Source organism: Stegostoma tigrinum, chromosome 31 (assembly GCF_030684315.1).
Source record: "Stegostoma tigrinum isolate sSteTig4 chromosome 31, sSteTig4.hap1, whole genome shotgun sequence".
NCBI lineage: Eukaryota > Metazoa > Chordata > Chondrichthyes > Orectolobiformes > Stegostomatidae > Stegostoma > Stegostoma tigrinum.
The window spans coordinates 6,737,451-6,745,994 of NC_081384.1; the positions used below are offsets into that span (position 1 = coordinate 6,737,451).

At 41.6% G+C, this 8,544-nt stretch overlaps 1 long non-coding RNA gene across 1 annotated transcript; it reads right to left on the bottom strand.

Moving 5' to 3' along the window:
• Window positions 1–209: 209 nt before the first annotated feature.
• LOC132206125 (uncharacterized) lies at window positions 210–7,875 on the bottom strand. Its single transcript, XR_009442844.1, has 2 exons — window positions 7,266–7,875; window positions 210–1,494 (listed from the first exon to the last, which is right to left on the bottom strand). It is a non-coding gene; the product is annotated as an uncharacterized LOC132206125 (long non-coding RNA).
• Window positions 7,876–8,544: the final 669 nt, after the last annotated feature.

Genomic DNA, 8,544 nt, shown 5'->3' on the forward strand with positions numbered 1-8,544 from the left:
AGTTATATAAGAGTGTGTGAGGTTTCTGTGGAGTCTTGTTCCAACTCATTGAGCTATATGCGGGATATGTGTCTCAGCCGTGAAACTGCGAACAATTCTCACGTTTGGAAAGTGTTTTGAAAGAAATGTAGGCTTCATCCAATCCTTCACTGAAATGTTGCTTCTTGTACATAACCACCACAGCTCTGAGTGCACAAAATACCAAGAAATCCGAGTGATCGCGTTGTGATTTAATGTAGTTTCATTGCAAAACAAGGTTCTTTTTTAATGTTTGCCTTCAGCGAGCCAGCATGTTTGTATTTGCAACTCAGCTCCCCCCACTCCCCCAGTCTGTTAATGAAGAACAAAAGCCAGGCTTTTGTATGCACGTCCCTGCCCCTTTAATGGTGGATTGAGTTCGCTCAGGGTCAGGGGTCAGACAGAGGTCAGCTGGGTCATTGTATTGTGATCGTGAGTCAATAGGCAACTGCATAGCCGCTAAATCCACATCATTACCTAAGTAGTCCAGGAATGCTCGGAGACCATTCATTGCAAAGTGGCCAAATTCTTTTAAAAAATCAATACTTTGAATAAAACTAGGCTCGTTTGTTGTGTGTGTGGGTATGCCCGTGTGTCTGTGCAACTTCGTGTGCGTGTATGTGTCACCTTTTGTCTGTGTCACTTTGACTCCGTGAATGTGTCTGTGTGTGGGTTTATGTGCCTGTACGTGTGGGGATATGTTTCCCTGAGTGTTTGCCCATGTATGTGCTTGTGTCTTTGGATGGGTGCGTCCCTCTGTATATGTGTGTGTGTGTGTGTGTGTGTGTGTGTCTGGGTATGTCACTGCCTGTGAGTGTGTATCTATGTGTGTGCATGCCAATCGCTCTGTGTCTGTGTCCGTGGCTGTATATGTGTGTGTTTAGGAGGAAGGTGTCTCCCTGTGTGTACGCCTGTATGTGTATCTGTACCTCCGTGTACCTGTCCCCGGCCGTGTGTCTACGTGTATGTGTGATGCTTCAATCTTTTGGGTTTAGTAAAGATTGGTTAAAAATGTGAAACATAACACGCGTACATTTTCATAAGATTCTATTACAAACTCTCGTCAATGATTTCCATCAACACTGGTTTTGCACAATCCGGAATGAAATCACGGAAACTGAGGATGATTCGGCCCATCAACTGCGACTATGTCGCGTTAAGTCCTTCTCTGCAGTTTGTCCTCATCCTTCCACCCAACCGCCTCTCAGATTTCCTCTTCAGCGGCCTATTATTGTGTTGTGTGGGAAAAGGGGCAGAACAGCCAGTCTTGGGCCTCATTTAAGGAGAGTGGTTACCGTGTTTCGGAAAGTTGACGCTGGAGCATCAAATCTGTTAGAATCCAAAGACAGATGCGCGTTCAGGAGCCGAGCTTCTTCAGGAGAATGTGAAACATTGAGAATTGATACTGTTCCAGTCACTACTGCCTGCTGCTTGAATCTCCGAACGCTGCAAAACGGGTCCTTGGAAACGAAATTCCTGTGTTAAAAAATAATTATCCAGTTTGAATTCAGAGAGATAAAAATATACAAAGCCGGAAATAGTACTAAAACTGTATAGAATAGAATAGAATATAGAATATCCTTCGTTGAATAATCGGGTCATGTTGAATTCTAATAGACGACTGCGAATAACCGAGGCTTCTGACAAACTCCACCGCAAATAAAACAAGATTACAAAAAGAAATCTCTGCACTTTGGACTCAGTGTTACCATAATGAGTTATCCATGTCTTTATTTATCCACAGAATGATCTACTTGCACCGTCTATAAGTACATGCTTATTTTAAGAATTCATTAATTCTAAGCATTGACAACTAACATTAGCAAGTAGCGGAGAATTTGACATTCAGTACTAAAGGTGTATGCAAAACACCCGGTTTTCATGACGAATGTAGAATAAAAATGCAGATGATTCGGCGGAGATTTAACTCCCAACAGGACACGTCTACTATCAAAGTAATATTTCTAAAGTTAGTCTGGGGTTAGGATGTATTTGAAATCTTCTCAAAAATGTGACCTTTGCCTGTTTGGAAAGAGGGACTTCATCCACTTCTTCCAATGTAAAGAAAATATTCAATAAAAACCGAAAGCTCTGCGGACGCTGTAAATCAGGAACAAAATCAGAAATTGCTGGAAAAGCTCAGCAGGTCTACCAGCATCTGTGAAAAAAAAATCGGAGTTAACGTTTCGGGTCCGGTGACCCTTCCTCAGAACTAAAGAAAATATTCACTTTGCTTTTATGACCTATCAAAACATACAAACTATCGACACCAATTGTGTGCAGGTTAGACGCTGGTAATCGATAATTATTCTTCCGCTGTATTTCACATAATCTAGTCAGATACACAACCAATCGGTTAACTTGTTCTAAACCGCGGAAAGTTAATCATTATAAAAGAATCAGTAATCTTACGCCAAGGGAAGTAGAGAAAACTGAGCTAGCTCGTACACAGAATAGTTCTTTCTCTAATGTAATACGTCTGGTCGAGTGTGTAATGTGACTGAGGGGGTTCTATTCCTCGTTACTATTCGAAGGGTTTCAAATGTAAATGGCACACAGCATATCGAAAGGACAACATTCGAAAATGATGACAGATGCTGCAGTAATAAATATTATGAGTGAAATACTTCAAGCGGCCCAAATTTTAATTGATAGTCAAATGAAAAACAAAATTAATTTGGGATAAGTGAGCTTCGCGATATGTCATTGTTACCAGTACAGAAACTGACAAGAGATCGCTGATCATTCACGCCACGGCGATCGATACTGGGGCATGAGCAAATTTAGGTCTTAAACACATATCAACATTTGTTGCTTTGCTGATCATTGCTACAACTGGGCCTTTGTCAACGCAGGGTCTTCATGTCTTAATGCACATCTTGGAATTTGGTAGAAAGCAGATAGCGTGTGTCTTTAACAACTCGCGTGTACGTAGCCTTCTCGCGGTGAAAACGTACTTATACAGGACCCTGTAACGTCATAAAACATCCTAAGGTGTTTGGCACGAGTGCTGTTAGACAAACAAAGCTTTACACTGTGCTTCGGTACATGTAACAATAATAAACCAAAATCCAATCAAATCAACTCCTGGTACATAAAGAGATGTTGGACCTGCGACCGAAGGCTTGGTCAAACTTTCAAGGGCCGTTCTAAAAGAAGGTGTGGAGGCAGAAATGTTAGAGGAGGGATTTCCAGATCTTAAAGCTGAAAACATGTTATACCGCTGATCTTTTAGCTCCCACGCTGAAGCTAATTTCACATAATCACTCACTGCGATTGTGTTTTCTTTTAAGCTTTCATTATTGTGACTAGAGATAGGCATACACCTAAAACATCGTCTTCCACACTCAAATTAAGGCGATGTCCACTCGCCACACTGAGAACCTCGCTATATAAAAGCAGAAGTTGCATTCTATGTTAGTCATCGGGAGGTCAAGATAAAACTGGTCATTTTAAACAATATGCGGCGCATTCAGAGCAGGCGATCACAGATTTCTATTTCTGTCCCTCCAACCAAGGTTGTTTCCTGCCTTTCCACATGCAGAGTTTAAGGTTATAAGAAAAACAGTGAGTTACTGAATTTGGGAAGGTGCAACTAATTTGTTTGAATGCGTCACTACAGCGTAAGCAATTCTAATAGAGCACACAGACACATTAGTTGCAAGCTGTGTGCATTAGAGACCGAAGGACACCAAGATGGCTTTACAGCAATATGGCGACTATTTCACAAATATTCGCAAGTCATTTGAAGCCAGTTCAAAGCTCTAGAGTCCCGCCATTGTCCTTCTCCAAAAGAAAACCTTCTGCCATGTTATTGCTGAAACTATCTTCCTAGAAACGGCAAGGTCTAAAAACCAAAACAATTAGGTTACCGTCATTTTAAACGAGCAGGTGAGTTAATACTGGAGAGTTCTGGGGGATGATCTGCAGAGCATTGGCCTTAAAATTGACGTAAAATGGAAAGGAAATAGAATGGCATATCCTTTTTAAAGTTTTGTCAGTGCGTGTGTGTGGATACTGTGAAGGGGGAGCTGTGAAAACAGCTCGAAAGAGCAAAGAGAAATATAAACAGCAAGTAATAGAAGGTTATATTTTTTGCAGTCCCCCGCGAACAAACACAACCTCATTCCCAATTAAATGAAAGAATTAAATTGAGAGTAGGAAAATCAGAAACATGTGAACCCAAAGCCTGAATTAAATTGAACATAGAGGCCATTGATTCAAAATAGGATTAGCTAATATAAAAATAATTACAGCCTGCTAGTTTGGAGCAAGGGCCGGTTCTTGCAATGATCTGCATTTAAATTCAAGTGCCATTAATCTATTATACCGTTGAATCGGTGACTATAGCAGTAACTGTCTGATCATAAGAAGGGAAACGACTGTGCTAAATAATGATGGTGTTTCCAACAGAACACTTCAATGAAAAGTAAAGCGCGAGGGGGAAAAATCGATGTCGGTTTGGCTTCGGTGTGGGTAGAGATGAGAAAAATGTAAGGTTTGTATGCGCCTGGTGCTCCATAATAAGTGGAGGTAATGCAACACTTGTCTTTAGTTGAAATAGGAAGCTGACAAAGGATTCATTCTTGTGTTTCTGACCCTTTCCTGGGTGAGGGTGCGGGTTCGAGTGAGGGGGTGGTTTGTGGGGGGGGGGGGGGGGGGCGCGGAATTAGTTCATCTCGCTGTCAGCAGGGAAATGCAATCCCCGTTAGGATGACCGCAAGGCCAGGAGCCAGCGCAAATCTCCGCAGACAATTTTTTAAAATCTGTATTTGAATCGAAGTTAAGTGCTCCTGAGCTGCCGTTAGATTGTTCACAACGCTTTGAGCGTGATGTAGTAAGGCAAGGGGGAGAAAACCTGCCTATATGCTCTGTATATATTAGAAAATGTGCGCAACGTTCCGCATGCATTACACAGTACATGTGTGAGTACGTACATTCACCGCAGATATGAATGTGTGCATTTTTGTTTGTTACTATGTATTTGAGTGTGCAGGGCATAAGTGTGAGAGATAATATGCTTGTGTTTGTAGACAAGAGTATGCATATAGGAGAAGTGTTGGTAGGTGCAGAATAATGTGCGTGTGAGAGAGAGAGATTCGCAGGCCAGCGTATGTATATACTAGAGTATATGGAAAGGTGGAATTATCTGTACCGGAAAGATATCTAAATGTTTAAGTAAAAATAGTTCGAACGATTAGAAACCCGTAAAACTCGAAAAAACTGAATAAACGTTAATTCAATTTTGCACGTTCCTCCTGCGTGTTCTGCGAGATTAACAAATAGGGATCCAGTGCGAGAAAATAGAGGCCTCAGCCGCTTGTAGCTCTGGAAACAAAATCACAGTGCAATCTAGGATGGATTTTTGTCGATTGTGATGAGGTGTAAAGATGAACAGAACTTGTTGGTCCAGCCTAGAATGTTGTCTGACTGCTTCAAAAGTGTAAATATTGTGCAGAATGTGGCCTCTTTTTTTGACAAGGGAACTAAGAAATATGTGGGGCCTAGTTCTCAATGGGGGATAAATTGAAACTGAACAAGAGACAGGTTGCACAGGTTTGTATTCCCTGTGTTAAGAGATGAGTGTGTGCACTGGACCGTGTCAGCGTGCCTCCGAACGCCTCTGGTGTTAGTATGCATTGTATATTTTAGGTGTTTGCATGTATACCCACCACCATGTTTATGTGTGGTTATACATGTGTTTAAGACATAATATTTCAGACATAGATTCCAGTAGTTTAGAATACTTCTTGATTAAACCTCGGCCATATGACAAATAATAGGACAGATTTCAATTTAGAAACGCCCGGGGGAAATGGCAATATGGTTACATTAATTTCAATGCAGCGAATCGTCAACCCCAGTGTAAAACTCTGCAGATTGTTAACTTCCAGTTACAATGCAAATAATGTGAAGAGCAATTCGAATTGCAGTGTGGCTGATGCAGGATTCTGTTTACTGACCTGGGGATTGATCTACCCTGCAGCCCGAACGTAAATGCGCTCAAGTTGCTTTTATTCGAATGACTTGCTCTATCATCTGGTGCAGGATCTACTTCTTACATCTGCATCCTGTTACTGGGGGCCATTGCGGCAGAAACTGATTTTGTTTTACTTTAATAATTTGAAGGGCATATGCTGAATAGAATTTGGAGGATTTCGCTGGCAAGATGGCTGATAGGGGATTTAGGTAGAGGGAAAGGGCTCTTTGACATAGTGGAGAGCCCCGGAACTGTCAACATTTTAATCTTCCCTGACCCATACACACACGCATGTACATACAAACGGATACATCCATTTAAATATATTCATGCACACATTTACAAACACACGTACATACAAATACATACGCACGCGCATGTACGAACACATAAACCCGTTCATATACACACACACATACATAGAGATATAAATATGTACATACAATCGGACGTATACACATTGAAACTCACATATATACGCAATTACACATACACACACAGATAGGCACACGCACATACAAAAGCTTAGATATAAACACACGTGTACAATACTTCAGACAAAGATTTTAGTACTTTAGAATGCTCATTGATTAAATGTTGGCCATTTGATAAAAAAAATTGATCTCAGTTTAGACACGCCAGAGGAATTGACAATATGCTTACATTAATTTCTATACAGTGAATCGTCAAACCCAATGTAAAACTCTTCAGATTGTTTGCATTTGTGTATTTATCTGTATGCATGCACGTGCTTAAAATATTAAATGCAGTTTGTGTGCGTGTATTTGTGTGTTTATCTGTATGCATGCATGTGCATGTGTTCATGCCTGGTAGGATTTACTGAATGCGGTTGTGTGGGGTTCGAGCTAACTAAAACACGACTGATCTGCTACAATATCAACCGGAGACTCGTATTTACCACGGTCCCAGTGGCCAGCCTGTGTGGAACAGGGTAGGGGATCCAGAGGTCGAAACTACATCTCAACCCTACTCAGTGTCTGCCTGGCCTCCGGCTGTGACATAGCATATTTGCTCTAGTCACTGAACTAGATTGGATTAACCCCTTCCCTGCTCCCCCACATTCACTTCCCGACACGACTGAGACCCATCCCTTTAAAAACCAACGTTTTGAAAGTTAAGGCGACCACCGCACTATAGAAGGCTCAGAGTAATCCAATCAAGAATAAAACGCGACCGGGGACAGAGGGGAAGCCGAGCGGATGCAATGGCAAATTACAATGGTAGATTTGATAAAATATTCGCAGACCTCATTTGAACCGCAGAGCTCACCCCGTTTAAATCGGAACCTGTTGGCTGAAAATAATCGGCGTTTCGATTTGATTTCATCCAGAAATTCATTTCGCCAGAGGGTTGTGCCGCCGATTCCTGACGCACAATAGCTAATGTGGGGAAGGATGAGGCGCTGAAGTGGAATCGACTTCCTGCACTAATACACAGACATGCCCGAGCGAGTGAGGGAGTGGGGCAGAGAGAGGAAACAAGAGCTCTTAAACAGGAAAAAAAAGTTCATTCGATGAACCCGGTCAACAGTGTTCCTGGGCTCTGTAAATAGTACACGGGATGTTGACTGGCATCAGTGAATATCCGCAACCTTTATGTTGGTTGTACATTTAACACAAAAGGCTGTTCTCACTTCGCGGGGAGCTGATTTGTTTGGAATATTTCACCCTAAGTTTGAAACAGTCCCAATATTTCGAATTTGTGAGTGTGGGTTTGCACTAAGTGCAGTTAGAACAGCTCAGGTTGGGCTGATCAAGGGCCGCTTCCCAAATGTAACATACGACATAACTTATTTAATTTTATTTTCTAAGTAGCGTAACCTCTCGAGTTCCCTCTGGGTTTAAAGGCTGCATTGATGTTAACATCATAAACGCATGATCAATAGCATTGACTGTAGCCACACTTTTAAATGAAACAAATTGAAGGTGTTAAGCTCCGGGCCATATTAGGCAGAAAGAGCAGAGAATGATCAGTTCACCTTTGTGATGTCCGCGGCTCAATTCTGCTCTGCAGCCACATTGCAAGGAAATAGATATAAACTCTGACCGCACGTGTGGTTTATATTTTGTGAACCTGTTCTCTGCTGCAGTGTCTGTCCAAACTGAGCTTTAAACGAGGGCAGCAAGATTCGGTATTGTCTCGGATCAAGTACACGCTTTCTAAATAAAGCTGATCATGTTTGGAGATTAATAATTTGAGTGAATTTTGATGACGATCTTACTGACTGGAGTGACCGTGTGTAATGCATCTTGAGTGCATTATTTACATGTAATTCCACAGAATAGACAGGGTCAGAACCATGCACAAAATACCGAATAAATATCGAAGATTTGAAAAGATTTTAACCAACTAACTAGGCGGGTTTGGAGGACTGATATCAAGGAAAGGAAGGCAGAAATTGCTGTGCAACTGAGCAACACTTTTACGAGCAGTTAAAATCATTGACATCTATCTTCAGTTAACCAGCCCAGGTGGCAATATGCTCTGTGTTTTAATGGAAGCGTCTCTAGCTTCTCACACTGTAC